This window comes from Chenopodium quinoa, unplaced genomic scaffold (genome assembly GCF_001683475.1).
Source record: "Chenopodium quinoa cultivar QQ74 unplaced genomic scaffold, ASM168347v1, whole genome shotgun sequence".
In the NCBI taxonomy this organism is placed as follows: domain Eukaryota; kingdom Viridiplantae; phylum Streptophyta; class Magnoliopsida; order Caryophyllales; family Amaranthaceae; genus Chenopodium; species Chenopodium quinoa.
This window is the reverse complement of record NW_018743946.1, coordinates 1231335-1249090: the sequence shown is the minus strand read 5'-3', so window position 1 is coordinate 1249090 and position 17756 is coordinate 1231335. Positions and strand designations below refer to the sequence as shown.

Here is a 17756-nt window from a genome sequence, read left to right as displayed (position 1 = left end):
TTTTTTCCGATAGTGTTTAAATAAACAAAATGTTTTTCCATTTTCGACCGTGCAGTGTTTAAATAAATGAAGCGGATGAAAATCAAAATGTTTTATTTATATACATATAAAGAGAATATTCCCCTAATTACTAGTAATTATAGTCATTCTGACAAATAACGATACTAAACTACTCCATCCGTCCCCTTTTGATAGCCATTTTTGGTGACCTAAAATGTTAGTCACATTTGCTTTTTTCAAGTACCATTAATATAATTTTTTACCAAAATTCCCTCCCATTTACAAAAATATTTGTGCAAATTTTACTTTTTCATGTAAATTTTACTTTCTCATATACTTTAATTACTTTCTCTCTCTATTTTTTTGCATACTCAATGTAACTTTACTTTTTCAATGTGCTTTTGCTACTTCTTATTTATGTTTATCAATTCCTGTGATTTTCTACCACAAGTGACTATCAAAAGGGGACGGAGGGAGTATGATTTTTTTTAAGAGCAATAAAGGCCAGTGATGAGAATCGATCTCTACCCAATATAGAGCAACGTAAATGTCAACGTCGTCTCTCCATATTAATATAATTTACTTATTTAATATAACTATGACTTTTTGGGGTTTCCTAATTACATTATTATAGTTTTCTTTAAGATAAATTGTATTATTATGTAGCAAACTTCAATATTGCCCTAATTAGTTAATTAATTTAGGGTTTTTCTAAGTTATACCCTCAAACTTCTTCGATTTCTAAGCTGTGCCCATGCTTTTTTCCAACGTCTAAGATGTGCCCTCAACCTCACTAATTTTTATTAACAGTAACCCTTGACGTTAACAATAACTTTTTTTTAATTATTATTTTATTTTGATTTTTTACATTTTTTAAAGTGTTAAACAATTAAAACGGGGCACATGTCAAATTAATAACGCCACGACACCATTGTTGATAAAATAACTTAACTTTCGTTAACGAGTATGACTGTCAAAGGGTATTGTTGATAAATATCGTAAGGTGGAGCGCACGGCTTATAACTTTGAAAAAACATGAATACAACTTAGAAACCGAAAAACTTAAGGGATACAGCTTAGAAAAACCCATTAATCTATTTGAATTGGTCGTACCACGCCACCACGGTACCAATCAACCCGTGTACCAACTCATATAGATAAAAAAAATAGTAGTATATAAATATAATCGTTTTGACAACAAACACTACTAAATACAATATATAATAGGAATTCAGTTTTTTTTTTTTTTTTTTTTTTTTTTTTCTATTAGCGGTAAGAGAGTCAGAATGGAGAGTCACCCCCTTTTAGAACATGAATTGGAATCCAACTACAATAACAAGTATTCAACCGAAGAAGGAAACTCCTCTTTCATCAAGGCTTTCTTCAATGGCCTCAACGCCCTCTCAGGTTCTCCCTATGTTTGCAATATTTATATCTATATTTTTATTCAAATTTTCTTTGATGGCAATATATGTTTATATATATATATATATACTTCCTCTGTTTTTAAATGTCCTATTTTAAATGGACACGTATGTTAATGCAAATTTTTAATAAATGATATATTTAATTATAATAAATATAAATAAATAACGGCATAAATAATAGAAAGTTTACATTCAGACATTATACAAATACTTGATTATTAAGGCGAACTTTCATTAAGTTATTGTAAGACAGGTTAAAGTTACCTTTATATCTACAAAATTTACCATTTTCCTAACAGAAATTTCATCCTTAAAAAACACATATAATGTGTTACAGTAATCTTATTAGCTTTCACATCATGTATCCATTAGAAATTATGTTCACATTAAAGTATAATCAAACTCATTACAAATTAAAAGTTTTTCTTTAAGGAATTAAAGTTACCATAAAAATTGTTAACGTCACCCTTGAATTGACCATTTTACAATAAAATTAATGTAAACTTGCCTTACACAAGACTTATTACAAAAACTATATATTGAGATGATTTGAAAAATACTCAAATAGCTATATTTTTCATTATGTATTGTTAGATTTCAGGAAAACTCCTTAGATTGGAGTGTGTACCATTGAATAATATATATAGAATTACAATACTAATCCTGTTAGAAAACCTGGTACGATAAGAATACAAACTATATCACAAATATATACAAATATATCCTAGCTCTGCGACAAATATTATAACAATCCTATAATATCTATCACACCCCCGCAGTCGTAGGGGGAGGAGGGCGTACGCTAAGACTGAACCTAAATTCCAGAAATAAATCTCGTGGTAGGCCTTTAGTGAAAATGTCTGCAAACTGATATCTAGAAGGAACATGGAGAACCCGAACTTGTCCCAAAACAACCTTTTCTCGAACAAAATGTATATTGCCCTAATATTATCACAATAAACAATAGTAGCCCGTTGTACGTGACAATGTAACTCAAGTAAGAGATTACGAAGCCAACATGCCTCTGAGACAACAATAACCCGATGTAGAACGTCGGGTATCGGGACAACCTCCCCAGTCAGCGTCAGTGTAAGTAATAAGTCGATGAGAAACAGACGAATATAAATGTAAGCCGTGATCAATGGTACCCTGAAACGGACGAATGTGTTTCAATGCCTCATAATGAGGTTCCCGAGGATCATGCATAAAAAGACACACCTGTTGTACTGCATAGGCAATATCTGGCCTAGTGAAGGTGAGATACTAAAGAACACCTGCTAAACTGCGATACAAAGTAGGATCCCGAAACGGTGGTCCTGCATCTGCACTAAGCTTTGCCTTAGTGTCAACTGGAGTAGCTGCAGGTTTACATGGGCCCATACTTGAACGCTCTAAAGTTTCCTGTGCATACTTTTCCTGTGAAAGTAGCAAATAAGAGGGAGTGCGAGTCACCGCAATCCCTAAAAAATAACTCAAAAGGCCCAAATCAGTCATAGGAAACTCAGTTTGTAACTGAGATATGATCCCTGCACGCAACTTGTTAGATGAGGTAGCTAATATAATATCATCAACATATAGAAGCAATATGCCATATCATCACCCTTCCGGAAAGTAAAGAGAGAGGTGTCACTCTTAGCAATGACAAAACCCAAATTAATGAGAAAATTTGCAAAGCGTTGGTACCAAGCTCTAGAAGCTTGCTTCAAACCATAGAGAGCCTTGCGAAGTCGACAGACATGAGAGGGCGCTCTCTAATCAAGAAAACTCGGAGGTTGATGCATATAAACAGTTTCCTGTAAGTCATCATGTAAAAAGGCATTTTTAACATCTAATTGATGTATCGACCACTTTTTAGCTAAAGCTAAGCTGAGAATAGTACGAATAGTGGCCGGTTTAACTACCGGACTGAAAGTCTCATCACAATCCACACCAATTTCCTGCGATCTGCCATCACATACAAGACGAGATTTGTGCCTTTCAAGGTCACCATTAGACTTGTATTTATGCTTAAAGAGCCACATAAAATTAACAATATTCACCCCCGCAGGCCTAGGTACCAATTCCCATGTCCCTGTTTTAATTAGAGCACTATATTCATCATTCATCGCCGCATTCCAATTATGGTCATGTAAAGCTTGTTTATAGGACTTTGGAAGGGGTGATTTATGAAGCTGAGGAGCCGAAGGTTAAACGGTGAGGTTATAATATTTCGGGTTGGGTTTAAAAATACCCCGTTGACTGTAGGTGACTCGGGGGGAGGGAGGTGGTGGCCGAGTGGGTTGTATGGGCGGTATGCCACGCAAGGGTGGCAATGAGTAAGCGGGTGTGGGGGTGGCAGGGCTGCTGACCTCGTGTAGTGTGGGCAGCGGGGTGGGCAGTGGGCTCCACGTGACTGCCGCGGCTGGGTCATGGCTGTCGCAGCCTAGCTGCGGTGGAGTCTGGACAGGGGAGTGCGTGGGAGAGCTTGGGGTTGGGCTGCCAACAATTGGGCTGAGGGCAGGTGGGGTGCGTGGGATTGGGCCACAGTGAGGGGTTGTGGCTTGTGAGCAACAGCTTTGGGTTGGTGAGGGAGTTGGGCCTGCTTGTTTTGGGCTATGAAAATGGGGATGTAAAAAGTCAGGTGATGGAGATTCATCAACCAAAAAATCATAATCTTTGCTACGGAATTGTGCAAGATTTCGAAAGGGGAAAGTGTTTTCATCAAACGTGACATGACGCGATATGATGATTTTATAGGTGGTGAGATCTAGATACCTATACCTTCTATGGTCAATAGGATAACCCAAGATCACACATGGTGATGATCAAGGAGCTACTTTATGCGGAGCTGTGGCAGACAAATTAGGCAAAAAAGACACCCAAAAGACACGAATATGATCATACAAAGGAGTTTTTCCAAACAAGACAAGAGCAGGAGTATTGTTTTTAAGAGCTTTGGTTGGAAAAATATTTAGAAGATAAGTGGCCGTTTCAAGAGCATAAAACCAATACGGGGGGGGGAGACGCATGAACAAGGATTGTACGCTTAATATTATTAAGTGTGCGAATCATACGTTCAGCTTTTCCATTTTGGGAAGATGTGTGTGGACAAGAGAAGCGAAAAAGCATCCCATGGTCAATACATTTTTGCTTAAATGAGTCATTATCAAATTCCCTACCATGATCATTGAAAACATTTTATTTGACGTTCAAATTGGGTTTCAACATATTTTCGGAAATTGATAAAGGATGTAAAAGCTTGAGATTTGTATTTTAGAGGAATTGTCCATACAAAATGAGTATGATCATCTAATAAGAATAGATAATATTTGTGACCTTGAGTACTAGTCCTAATCCTGTTAGGAAACTATATAGAGTTACAATACTAGTCCTAATCCTGATAGGAAACCTAGTACGATAAGATGAATACAAACTATATCACAAATATATACAAATATATCCTAGCTTTGCGAGAAATATTATAATAATCCTATAATATCTATTATGTATAAATCATTAACATTGGTTAAAGTGAACCGTGCAACACTACAAGAAAAAGGGTAATTAGCGACGGCCAATGTAGTCGCAAATCCGTCGCAAAATGGATTTGCGACTACTTTGGTTCGTTGCCAAAGACCTCGTCGCAAATCCATTTTTGCGACTAATTTTTGGACAGTCGCAAATTTAGCGACGGATTTGCAACGCCTTTGCAACTACCATTTAGCGACTAACTTTCAAATTTTAGCAACTAAATTATTGTCCGTCGTAAAATATTTGCGACGGATTAGCAACTACTTAGAGTAAAGTTTTAGGACTACTTTTGCGACGGATTAGCGACTACAAGACCAAACTTTTGCGATTACGAGACTAAACTTTTGCGACTAGGGAGACTAGTTTAATTGCGATGGATTTGCCACTACTCAGACTAATGTTTTTTGCGATGGATTAGCAACTACTTACGAAACAAATTTTTACGACTACAAAACTAATTATTTGTGACAAATTAGCGACTACTGAGACTAATGATTTTGCAACTGATGAATCAGTCTCTAAACCAAATTTGCAGTCGCTAAATATTTGCGACTGACGATCAATATTTGAGACCATAATTTAGCGACAACCAATATCAATCACAAAAAAAAGGTACCCACGCATAAATTCAAATAACCAAAATGTTAATTTTATTCAAATATCCAAAATATAATCAATTTTGTATCAATGTATTAAAAAACAATATTTAACTCATATGACTAATTGTTCCAAAAGTCACCTCCCATATAAAAAAAGCTGCTTCAAATAAGAACTAATGACAATGTAAAAGACCAGTTGTTCATAAAATTACCACCAATAAAATAAAAATCACTTAGTTGTATCACGAGAGTGGGTGACTGCAGGCGTAGGAGGCTTATAAGGACAGTAAACTTGTTTTACAAGTGATGCCATTTCCTGCAATGTTTTTTGCATAGCTAATTTTTCCTTCTTCCATGTAGCTTTTTCGATCTCATGATTTTCGACGAATTCCTTAGCACATTTTAAGCTCTCTGCTGCTATTTTTTGGCTTTCTTCCACCTTGTTATGGTTTTCTTCCGCCATCTTCTTTAGTTCTTCAACTTGAGAACTTAATTGAGAAATCATGGAAGGAGTGGAAGATGATGAAGTAGATTGAGAAGTAGGATCGCTCTTGTAATACATTTGTGAAGCACTCCCTAAACCGTAGACTTTTCCTTTCTTTTGCCCACCTACAACCTCCAAGTAGACTTTGTCGGGGTTTATCTCAATTCCTTTGTTCTTATATTCCTCAAGTTTTTCCATATATTCTCCCTGCATTAAGATATGTATTAGTAACTATGATCTCAAATGTTAAAACTTAAATAAACTAAATACATTTAAATAAAAACAACTATAATAAAAATACAAGCAATGACTTGGGACATCGTCCGAGCCTAAAACTAGTTTGGACTTCTAAAACACAATTTAATTTAATTTGAGGGTGGGTGGTGATGGTTTGGAAATTCCTGAATGTGAGGATTAGGGGTAAAAGTGTCATTTTACCTCTTAATAGATGTTCCAGATTACAAAGGTACAAGTATCGGGGAACAGGGGATCAGGGGTATTTTTATCATCGTTGTTTTTTTTTTAAATAAAAGATGCAACACTTATAGCAAAATAATTTATGTAAGTAGTATTAGTAAAAATTTCGACAGAGTCTCCTTTGTAAATTGAAGAATTCCCTCCTATAGGGTATGGCTTCAAAATAAACCTGTTTCAATTCACATTATGCCATACCACATTAATCATATGATTAATGCCGGCAAATCATTCTCATCCTCCAACTCAATCACACAAACAAATAAACAATCCATAATATCTCCAAACATTAACTACCATATATTTTTTTGTAATCTTAGAAAAATATATAAGTATACTCATACCATGACTTTTTGAGACTTGTCACCCATCAATTCAACTTCATCATTGCCCACACAAACAGAATGAGTGCTCTCATAGACTTCAGCAACAGTTGGTAAAATTCTATCCTTTTTCTTTGCCTTGTATTAGAAGAAGTTGTTAGCACTTACAGAAAAACAACAAAAAAAATAGGAAGACATAGACTATAGAGCAATTGTAATAAAGACCAGTTTAGTCATCTATATTAGTGGCTAAAAAGTTTCTACTTGCTTCTATCTTATATTAAAAATCATAAGTTTGTTGCTAAAATCATACACTTACCATTTTTTTAACCACTTGAGGAGTAGATACGCTACCTTGGCGACGGCCAGGGTCAAAATTCTCTAATGTTTGGCCAGATAACCGATTATCTCTTGCTTGGTTAGAACGTTTTACAAAATTAGGATGCTTACACTTATTTATGGTTTAGCTCGAACAGTGTCAGTCATGAAACTAACTTGCTTATGGAGAGCCATTTTGTAAACTTGGTTCAATGTGCCCCTAAGTCGGTCCCCAGCTTTTTTGTCAAATTCTTTCCTAGCCTTAGCATCGAACTCAGGTCTCCAAGTATATGTACGCTGCATTAGAATTAACATGTAAAGTTTATAATTTAACTCAAAATAGCATATTATACATAAATCATTTTGTTTCTAATTTACAACCTGATATGGCTGTAGGTAGGGCTGTACACCGGTCCAAAACCGGATCGGACCTGGACCGGACATGTTAGGACCGGGACCTGAATCAGCCAATTTTGAGGACCGGGGACCGGACCTGATTCAGCAGGTCCGGGTCAGGTCCAGACCTGAGCAATCAGGTCCGGGTCAGGTCCAGACCTGAACAGACATGTTTTGTGTTTTTTTTTTTAAAAAGAAAATAAATAACCTGTTGGACCTGTTTATAGACCTATTTATGGACCTGTTTACATAAAACCTAAAAATATCAATAACAAAAACTACATAAAATCTCTAAGTCTCAAATATAACAAATAATTCATTAAATTACATGAAGTCTCTAAGTCTCAAATACTATAAATACATTAATTATCCAAAGACAACTTGAATTTTGGCGAGTTGCTTTCCCTTTGATTGCGTGATTCACACTAATGAGTATAATCCGTGGTTCTTGTTGATCCTAAACATATAAAATGATAGAATTCAATTACAATTCAAATTGAATTCACAAAATTAACAGAATACATACAAAATATACAATACACTAGCATGTGGTACAAACCGTGCAAAACACCATTTGATTAGTACACTGTCCAACAAATTTACAAAAATTCACAGAATACTACATTGCATATATTCTGAAAATATAAACAGATTTTAAACTGTTCCATAAGTTATACAACAAGTAGAGTAGCCTATCCCTGATTTATCAATCTACTCCCAGCAAATTCACAATATAAACAGATTTTAAACTCACAAATCGAAAGAAACCCAAAATTCAACATGAATTCGAAAAAATTGAACTAAAAAAATTCAAAAACAGTTACTTTAAATAAAAAAAAAACTAAAAAAAAAAACATGAATTCGAAAAAAATGAACTAAAAAACAGAATTTCAACATGCAAACATCAAACAATCATTGTTAGCAATTGAAACATGAATAAACATATGAATGCCTCACATTTAATTCAACATTTCAAATTAAAAAATATCCAATTCAAATATAATTCGATTTAATTAAAAAAAAAAGAACTTACAAATCCCACCGTGAAGGAGTTCGTGCAGGTGGACGAAGATGGTAGTCTGGCTGATGCAGCGTGTAGAGGTTTTCGTGCTGCTGGTCTGGTGGGCGGTGGCGACTGGTGTCTGTGCAGATCTGCTGCGTGAGGGAGTGAGTGTTGGTGTGGTGTCGGTGTCGGCTGAGAGAGAGAGAGTGCGTGAGTGACGAGTGAGTTAGGGTTAGTGGGTAAGTGGGTTACAAAAATGAACAGACTTGTTTTGAAATTTGGATTTTTTTTTTAATAAAAAGGCATTTTTACCGGGTTTCAGGTCCAGACCTGAAAACCCCGGGTTTGGACCTGATCCGGACCGGGACCGGGAACCTTGATTTTCAAGGACCGGGACCGGACCTGAATCTACAGGTCCGGGTTAGGTCCGGTCCAAACAAGTCCGAGTCAAGTCGGTTTTCAGGTCTGGTCCTGTTTATGTACACCCCTAGCTGCAAGAGTGTAGGATATTACACAACAGCACATTATAGTAAGCCAAAGCTCAATTAACTACCAAAATTTAACGATCTATCTCATTAAGATACACTAAAATATTGGCATGACGAAAACCATGGGCAACTCGTGAATCAATAATCTAGTGGTCATTTGTTTTGGTCATTTGTTTGCACTATGCTAAAAGAGGAAGAGGACAAGAGTAGTCTCTGGTGGTATTAGAAGTGCTGCTGCTGTGGGTCATGGCTATTGGAGGTGTCGTGCTGCTGGCACTGTGCGCATCAACACTGTTGCAGCGGTGTTGGAAGGGTGGGGTGTGAGCTTAGGGGCTGTGATTAGGGACTCTGATGGCAGCATTATGGCTGTGATGGTTCATAGTGTGAGTGCTCAGGTCCGTGTGGCTATGACAGAGGCTTTAACTGATCAACACGTGCATGATTCATTGATTCTCCACAAGATTCATATCTATCGTATGTGATTTTCTGCATTAACCATAACAACAATAATCATGAAGTAACCTAAACATACATATTTTTTTCTCCAAAAATTAGTGTTATACTGCATATAGGTCAATGAGCAAAGTGCAACATAAAGGAGAAAAGGCAAGAAGTATCTCAATAGTCAATAGCCAATGAATAAGAGCAAAATCAAAGCTCCGGGTATGCAGGGCACAACTACACAATCAGTGAGAAACAAATGCAGAAATTGACCAAAAAACACCCACCACAGTGATTTACGATAATTCACTTCACTCTCAGGTGGGTGAGTCTGGAGGAAATACTTATAAAGAAGAGGCACACTATTTATGAAATCCTGTAATACCAATAGTAAGATGGACATCTATTTTGGAGCAAGAAAAACAAGTTATATGTAGTAAAATGAGAGATACTAGGGAAAGAATGGATAAATTAAGAAAAATGCACATACAAACACTTCTGCTTAGAGCAGTAAACAAATTTAACTTCCCTCCACTGGGAGGTTGAAAAAGAAACGAATGGTATCAAAGCTATTGAAGCTTTGTATAACAGGCATTTTTCTCAATAGGTTCAACTATCTATAGAAGAAAAACTGACCAATAGCCACCTGAGGACAGATTCACAGACTGAATAGCAGAACCCCAAACCTTTTTTTTTTCTTCTTTTTTTCAAATAAACTGAATTGGTACAGCAGGAGATGGGAGAGGTCGGAGACTTATGGTGTGTTATGAACACACTTGTATACTCACTTACCACCCATCCTTTTCATGACAAGAGTTAGATGATGACTTCTTGGTAGTTAGCCTGGGTCCATCTTCTACAAACTAGAACAAACCCCAAAAAAAATTGAGAGAACAGGACACAAAACATCCACTATGGAGAGTGGTATGGGTGTTGTGGTGGGTTGTGATAGCTGTTTTGTTTTGTCAGCAGTAGAAGACAAATGCAATTAAGTGTGAGAGTCTTTGTGAGAGGGGAAGCTGAGTATAAGTAGAATAGCAATGTAATTTAATGGCATGTTCCGTTACAGAAGGATCAAACCTAAGTCTTCTAGGACTAATAGAATTACGAAGTTCATTAAGTCAATGCACCAAACAGAAATTAGTAATCAATCAAGCTTTCCTCTAAATTCTTAGTTAATTTGAGCATAATTACATTGATAATTATCGGTCCTTGACAAATAGAGCAAAAAGAACAGCATACAAAACACAAAACACAACATTAAGGCTAATATGATTTAAGAGCAATGAATACAAGAGAATGTCTCAAATTCTAAACATACCTTAAACTCAGTGAACCAACGATCCCTAACCATAAGTGGCACCTCAGTAAAATTCATGTATGGGTGGTTGTAGTGTGCCTTCCAAGATTTTGTGACATTTCCACTAACGGTATGGTCATCAAACCTGATGCAAGAAAGATTAAGCACAAGCATAAATAATGATAATAAGTTACTAAGACAACAAATATAATACATAGATAAATATAACTGACCATAGCCCATCTGGTGAGAACTCAATCTTTCCTTGTTCCACTCCATTCAAATTTTGTGGTGCCACATCATTCTCAACAGAAACATCAGCATTAGAATTTACTTGCACAGGACCATTAGAAGGTGGTGGTGTTGGTCGTGTGACCACAGGATTGTCTTGATCAACCGATTGATTATTGGCTCGGACACCGCCTTGATTACCTCCCCGACCAAATTTTGAATTTTTCATGAAGGATTTCATTTCCAAAGAACTAGAAAGATCAGAAGCACGATAATTATTTTATACATAATAACCCATAATAAAAAAAAATTTAAAAAAGTAAGCTCACAAATATATCAAGAAATTTTAAAACATTTATCATATACCAAACAAATAAGATAAACACATTGTCTATTAAACAAATAAGCCCATAACAACGCAAACACATTGAAAACTACAAGCTTAGAAATTCTTCTTCTTCTTCATCCACATCATCATCATCATCATCATCCTCGTCATCATCCTCGTCATCGCTGTCAGTGTATCCTAACTCTCCTCTTCTTCAGATTCAGATTCAGTATCATCCCATTCATCTTCTTCATGTTGTTCTTCCTCTTCACCACCTGAGCCGTCCTCCTCCATTTCATCCATATCCTCGTACATAACACCATCATCATCATTCGACGAACAAAGGGTTGGGGTCTCAGCAATGTCTACTTGGAAAATTGACTCATCGATTGGGGCATCCACACTTGACCTAGCTTTAGTCTTAAAAATAGCCCACCATTGACTCTTATCTTTCTTTAAGCTTGGATAAGAGGTAAAATACACTTGATAAACCTGATGTGCTAGAAAAAAAGGATCATATGCAGGGTATTTCTTAGAGTGGTTCACATCAACTAATCTATACTGCTCATGAATATTCATTCCATTCACTGAATCCATCCAATTACATTTAAACAAGAAGGTTTTGAAGACATTTATGGTCCCCAAGTAGACCAGCTCAATGACTTCTTCTAAAATGTCGAAGTAATCAATTTCCTCATCACTTATTACACCCACACCATAATTCATAGTTGCCTTGTGCTTTCCATAATCAAAAGTGTGAAACTTAAAGCCATTGATGTCAAATTGCCTCCATGTTTTGACTTGTCTAGACGGACCCATGGCAAGTGCTCGAATCACTTCATCAGTCTCATTAGATTCGATAACCTAATTTCAAATTCAAGCCATTAATTAATAAAATATATAACCTTAGTCATATTTAGCGAATGATATGTCGAAACTTGATTGTACAAACTTACAAAATCCTGAAACCATTTGGAAAATTCATGTGAAAACTTTCTCCAAATATCATGTAGGTCAATACCAGGATATTTTTGCATCATCGACTCTTCAAACTTCCTATAAACCTTAAAACGTTAATAATCTAGCAAATTGCATAAAATAACTACCAATTATAGAAATTTGTACCTTTCATATTCTCCTAACACCCCACAATTGGAAAGAACATAGTGGTGTGCATGCTTGAATTCTTTCGAATCTAAAAACCTTGTTTGGACACCTTTGCCACGACCTTTGCTAAATTAGAATAATTCTGGTATAGTTGAATCTAGATCATCATCATCAACAACATTGCGTCCTAGATCTCTAGATTTCGTATCAACATGAGGTTGAAAGTAATAAGAACAAAAGTTAGAAATCTCTTCTGCAAGATAAGCCTTGCAAATTGAGCCTTCCACTCGTGCCTTATTACCAATTTTCTTCTTCAGATGATTAAGAAATCTACAAAATATATTAAATTGACTCATTCACATGTAAAATTATAAATCATATAGAAGAAACTTGAAAACAATGGAGTGGCTTGGGAAAATGTATATTACCTCTCAAATGGATACATCCATCTATATTGCACAGGACCACCCACTTTTACTTCATGTGGCAAATGAACGGGTAAATGCTCCATTGAATTGAAAAATGCAGGTGGGAATATTTTCTCCAACTTGCATAAGATTTCTGGAATGTTTTTTTCTAAACGAGTCACATCATCAACTTTAATAGTGTAAGAGCATAGATTGCGAAAAAATTGGCTGATTTCAGTGACTTCTTTCCAAACATTAACAGGAAGAAGTTCTCTCATTGCAACGGGCAACAACCTTTCCATGAACACATGACAATCATAGCTTTTCATTCCATGTATCTTACAGGCTTGCAAATCCACACATCTACCAAAATCAGAAGCATATCCATCTGGAAACTTAAGATCTTTTATCCATTCACACAACACTCTACGTTGTGCTTTATCAAGAGTGTATGGTGCTTTTGGGAAGATCAAGCTCCCATCATCAGATTCAATAGGCTCTAAGCTACTCCGCTTACAATATCGCTGAACATCTAGGCGAGCCTTATCTTTATCAACTGCGGTATCTTTCACATTCATTATTGTGTGGATGAGTTGATCAAAAAAATTCTTTTCAATGTGCATAACATCTAAATTATGTCGAATCAACAAATCTTTCCAATAAGGAAGCTCCCAAAAGATGCTTTGCTTATGCCACCCTGTCTTGACCTTTTTTGATTTTTTCGAACGGATTTTTGGATCAATGGAATTTGGAATCTCCTTAACCTGCTCCCATAGTTGATGGCCTGTCAATATTGGAGGAGGCAATCGAGTTTCTGCTCTTTTTTTGGAAAAAGCAGTGCGGTTTTTTCTATAAGGATGTGTAGGTGGGAGAAATTGACGGTGACTATCAAACCATGATACTTTAGAGCCGTTGTCTAGCCAAAAAAATCTATGCTTGTCCATGCAGTATGGACAAGCCATCTTTCCCGATGTAGTCCAACCATATAACATCCCAAACGCAGGAAAGTCACTAACCATCCATAAAAGGGCAGCTCGTAACTTGAAATTTTGCTTTGTGGATACATCATATGTCATTATACCTACTTCCCATAAAGATTTCAATTCGTCAATCAAGGGTTGCATGTACACATCCAAGTTCCCTTTTGGGTTTTTAGGACCCGGAATGAGCAAGGATAAAAACATAAACGGCTTCTTCATACATAACCATGGAGGCAAGTTATATGGGGTAACAATTACTGGCCAACAAGAATATTGCCTTCCAAATTTTCCATGTGCTGAGAAACCATCTATGCATAGACCCAATCTAACATTACGGGGCTCACTTGCAAAATCCTTGTATGTGTTATCAAGATGTTTCTATGCTTCACTATCACTTGTATGGGCGAGTGTTCCACTTACCCTAGGATTTTTTGAATGCCACTGCATTTCATGTGCAAGGTCTTTGGTCGCATAGAGCCTTTGCAACCTTGGCGCGATCGGGAAGTAGAATAACACTTTGGCCGGCACACATTTTCCACGAGAAGTCTTCTTATAACGCTCTCCCCCACATTTCGAACACTTTTCAAGGTGAGCTTTATCCTTCCAAAATAACATGCATCCTTTAGGGAATGCATGTATCTTCTCATGAGGAAGTTCAAGGCCCTTTACCACCTTTTTAGTGTCATAGTACGTCTTGGACATTGAACTCTCATCAGGAATTACTTCACTAATGAGCGATGAAATACTATCTACACATCTATGGGGCAAGTTTTATTCACACTTCAAGCTCGTAATCCTTGAAGCCATCTCTAAAACAGATAATCGACTTCCTTCATACAATGGTTTTTGTGCGGCTGCTAACATCTCAAAAAACTTCTTAACTTGACCAAATGCTAACATTCCGAATATCTTCATGCATTGGATCACCATCAACTTGACCAAATGCATCAATAATCATGTCAACATACGGATCCGACGGCTCATCTGATGCTTTTAAAGAATCAAAATCCTCTCCATGACAAACCCATTCATAGTAGTCATTAAGAAATCCTTTTTTTATACAAATGCTCTCTCACACTTTCAACATCTAAAAAAGGAACATTTTTACACTTTGAACAAGGGCATCTGATCTTTGAAGATTCTTGAAAATCACGGTGTTGTTTAGCAAACTCAATAAACTCTCGCACGTCAATTGTGAACTCTTTTTTTAGTAGTCGACCTTCTAATCTCTCATACATCCATTTTCAATTCAATTTCTCCATGATCCTAACTGCTAAACGACATTAATAATCATACACATATATGTAAGATAGTCTTCTTATATATGTAATTTATTCTTATTATATATGTTACTTAGTTATTTAGGCAATTACTTAGAAGACAAAAGAAAGATAAGCAAGAAAAGGTGCAGCAGTTAAGTCATATAGTGTATACACAATCCTTTTTCTTTATTTTTGAAACAATGGAAACAAAAGTGTTCAATATTCATTTGGTGGGACAACATAAATATAGAGAAACCAAAAAAAGAAACTTAATAGGAACAAAAAAATATAAAAAAAAAAAACATAATGCATCAGTGTATGTATCCACGATACGCATATGCTTATAGTGAAACAAGCAGAACAAAACAATGATAGGTACAAATCAATTTATTTTACCAAATCAGGGAACAAAATTTAAGAACAGTGGAAACTACATACATCAAAATATGAAGCATCATATATATGAGAATAGGATATCTAGTGTTAAGGAAAAATACAAGAAAAATAATCTAAAAATATTATATAGGGATTTAAGTCAGTCTGACTAATTCATTTATATAAACTCCTGTTTATAAGTTTCTGTCATATAAACTATCAATTACAACATCTATATAAACATATTGCAGAGAGTATTTACATTGTCAGATATTATTCATTCTGCAGTATACAATTCTGCCACAATTCTGGCACCTAAGACACAAAATTACTGCAATATAATAAATTCAAAACCAGGTAATGCAATGGTTATTATTTATCCTAAATTCAAAACCAGGTAACGAAACCTAAATTCGGCAGCAGTGCAACACCACAAGATCAACCACAGCTAACTAAATTAAAAATTCTTTAGGAAACCTGATCTGGGTTATTATTTATCCTCTTCATCATTGTCATTTCTATCCTTAATTACAATGTAAAAATGCATATACACTTCACTTAATTATTATTTCAATTTCTGAAAATTATACAGAGAATTCGAACAGATCCAAACCTTGCAAATTTCAGCAGTGCAAATAATCAGTCATTAAGAAATTAAAAATAATTAGGGCTTTTTGAATAATAAATCATGTTTTAATGGTTTTTTAATAATTGACTTCAAAAATAACCCAAAAATTCGCAATTGCCTGTCAAACAAAATCAATTCAATCTTCGCAATAAACCAGATTAAATTCAATTCAATCAATTCACAACTCATTTGATTCGCAATTCAATCAATTCGAAATTTAAAATCAATTCGCAATTTGCAAACGAAACTAGACTAAAATTAAAAAATTGGACAAAATACTCAATTATACTCGTAGACACCCATTTGTGTCTCCCCAAAACCATACTCAGTGATAAGTGCCTTTCACGCCGAATCATAATTGAATGAAACGAAAGTGTGGAAAGGTCTAGTGTTGCGGAAAGTTTTATTTTATTTCTTTTCTTTTCTCTTCTCTCTGTTTTTGAAAACTTTATTTTAAGAAAACAGCCAATCCGGTTTGGTTGGTCCATGATATGGGTCCAATAGTGGTATAGTTAGATGGGGCTTGTAAAGACCTTTCCAACGATATATTATAAGCCCAATTCCGATGAATATTGAGGAATTTATGGCCAATTTACTAAACTGGGCCCGGTTTGAGTTTTAAGTACGGCCCAATGATCTAGGGGAGGGCCTAATATGATTTATCATTCCTAATGTAATTAGGAATGGTTTTGGTCTTCTAGAACATTCTAGAAGTTTCTTATCATTCTTAATTCAATTAGGATTCTTTAGAGTTTTAATTAGATCAAATAGCATTTTCGACTGAAATTATATTATTTTATCTTCCAGTACGGTAAAATTATCAGATTTTTGAAAACATGTTAAAAGCCGGGTTGGCGTCCAACCCCAAGCCTTGGCGCCTGGAACCAGGATTGGCGCCAGACGTCAGCCATTGGCGCCTGGCGCTAGCCACTGGTCCTGGCGCCAATGAGCCAGGGCGGCTGGCGCCAAGTTGTTTTTGCGATCTTCATACTCTGTTTTGATAAATTATCTTTTTTGGCTGATTTTCTCTATAAATATCGTATCAAAAACTCCTTTTGGATGGACGGATTATCATCTATCATTCACCACTTCTTTTATTCTTAATTTTTAATAAATTTCGTTTTCATTCATCATCTACAATCTTCAATCGTCAACAAATTAGTTTATGAATCATTAATCTTTCATTCATTCTTTCTAAACTTTATTCTTTAATACAAAATTCCGCATTCACAAGATCTAGAAACACCTAGCCATATTCGAAGTTGCCTTCGCCCTAGACGTGAAAGGTTTTAATTTCTGAGGGTTTGGTCCCAAATCTCTATTTTAATTATTTAATTTAATTGCTTTGTTTATTATTTTCCTTGAAGTTACTAACGTGTGTGATTTGTAATTAGAAAGAGGTATGAGGCATCCAAGTAAGTACTTAATTTATTTTATGATGTAGACATCATGTTTATATTGTTATTATGATATTTTTAGTATCATGTCTAGGGTATTTTTAATATTAAGCATGATTTAAAAGTATGATGCTTCCTATGTTCTTTCTAACATTTATGATTATGATTGATGATGATTATTTATTATGTTGCTTGATGCATATTATTATATATTGTTATTGCTTGATCACCTTTTATTGCAGGTTAAAGAGAATTGGTATTTGCAATCACGCTTAATA

The 17756-nt window shown here is 35.5% G+C and overlaps 1 pseudogene; it reads left to right on the top strand.

Moving 5' to 3' along the window:
- Nucleotides 1-1004: 1004 nt before the first annotated feature.
- LOC110689040 overlaps nucleotides 1005-17756 on the top strand; it is a 70422-nt pseudogene continuing 53670 nt past the window's right edge.